Source organism: Clarias gariepinus, chromosome 14 (assembly GCF_024256425.1).
Source record: "Clarias gariepinus isolate MV-2021 ecotype Netherlands chromosome 14, CGAR_prim_01v2, whole genome shotgun sequence".
Taxonomy (NCBI): Eukaryota; Metazoa; Chordata; class Actinopteri; order Siluriformes; family Clariidae; genus Clarias; species Clarias gariepinus.
This window is the reverse complement of record NC_071113.1, coordinates 2,774,034-2,775,954: the sequence shown is the minus strand read 5'-3', so window position 1 is coordinate 2,775,954 and position 1,921 is coordinate 2,774,034. Positions and strand designations below refer to the sequence as shown.

At 37.2% G+C, this 1,921-nt stretch overlaps 1 pseudogene; it reads left to right on the top strand.

Annotated features, from left to right (window-relative positions):
* Positions 1-222: 222 nt before the first annotated feature.
* On the top strand, positions 223-295 carry LOC128541781 (uncharacterized; annotated as a pseudogene).
* The last annotated feature ends 1,626 nt before the right edge of the window (positions 296-1,921 follow it).

Sequence of the window (1,921 nt, the reverse complement as noted above, 5' to 3'; positions counted from 1 at the left end):
ATAAGTTGGTTTATATTTTCAAACTCAAATGAGGTCTCCACAGGTGAAACCTAGCTATCCTATATACAGAATAAAATTTAAACTATTGGAAATATACCCAAACATAGAAGACTCTATGTATAGATAACTCATAGCCAGTCATTGGTCTTTGTGACAGTCACCCATCCTTTTTGGCCTATCCCAAGAAACTTAGAACATAAGGCGGGGTACACCCTGAACCCTAGCTTTGCGTAGTGGCTGTATCTTAGCCAATGAGGTTTATTCGAGGCATGATTGTTGCAAGTTGAAACATCCCGGATGGGGTGCCATTTCATTGCAGGACAACACACATACACACATTCACATGCTACAGGCAATATAGGAATGCCATTTAACCTAATAAGAAAAACTCCTGCATGTCTTTGGACTTCGGTAGGAAACCAGAGTACTCGGAGGAACACACCAAGCATGGGGAGTGCATGCAAACTCCATTCACACAGACACAGAAGAGGCGGAAATCAAACAAGGAACCTGGAGGTGTATGCGACTGTCCTGACCACTGAGACACTAAGGCCTTTGCAATCATTACTATAAAACTAGATCAGCTTTTTTTTTTTTATTATTTATTACTTACAGTTGGTACCAAATAATTACATCTAAAGGTTTAAGATGTTCAATATCATTCTATAACTGATACAGCGACAATGACAATATTAACTGTAAGAAATTAGTTTTTCTTTACTGTCTCTGTTTATTTTTGGACAAGAACTTATCTCAAAGGATGTCATGTCTAGTGAGAAATAACCACGTAGGTGAGATAGGGGTATTAGTAGTTAACAGATTATGGGCCAAACCTCGCTGAGTGATGATGGTAGAATAATTATAAAGGTCTTGACTAAAACAACATGCATGAGGAATCACAAAGAAATGTTCATATTCTGCAATAGAAAAGTACTTTAACTAGTTACTTTTATCAGAAAGTAGCGCTGTAATGTAACTGATTACTTTTTAAAGACAGTAATTTTGTAATGTAATGTAATTAGTTACTTTAAAAGTAGAGTCGAACTATTATGCAGCAAGTGAACAGTCAGTTCTCAAAGTTGATTTGTTGGAAGAAGAAAAGTGTAAAGATCTGTGCAGCTATGACAAGTGCCAAATTGTGGCAGTCAATTTCTAGATGACTTGGACAGAGCTTCTATCAAAACAGCACGTCTTTTGGGCACCTGAGGCTCACTGTTGTGTTGTGGAAAGGGACGGCATGCTTGTCTAGTGAGATCATACAAAAGAGTTGCATTTTTAAACAGCTCTTTTGTATGAGCTAAACGCTAACATTGATGGAAAGAGTGCCAATGTTGACCCACGTCTATCGCAGGAAGCACCCACAATGGGCATGTCAACATAAAAACTGGATTATGGTGCAACCAAAGGAGGTGACATGACAACATTTTATTTCATATCGTGTAGAAGGCCAGGGGGATCCAGGTCCAATCTTTGATTTCACATGACTCTATCACATGAAACAGTCTGAATGACAGTAGCAGTTTTAGGACAGTAGATGTCAGCATTGTCTGAACTTCTTTTTAACTCTGTTCAGGGGTCAAAAAACTGCATGACTGGATTTAGACTTCCAAGAACTATTCAGGGGAACTCCCTTGAAACTATGTGCTAGGTTGACCACCCCTTTAGAGAGGCTGTTTAAAAATGCAGCATGTTACATTTGCCTGATGTAGCAATCAATAAAACATTATGTGATCTGTTCAGTGTTTATTGTTATTGGGTTGAATTAGACAATGCAAACCACATATCAATTAAATATAAAAAAAAAATGTATGCTGTTAAAAAAAAAACCTTTGGAACAATGTATCGTTGTATCTTTAATGTACATTTGGATTTGTGTAATAGGTATACACAAATAGGTTATAGGTATTCAAGTATTTTGTAA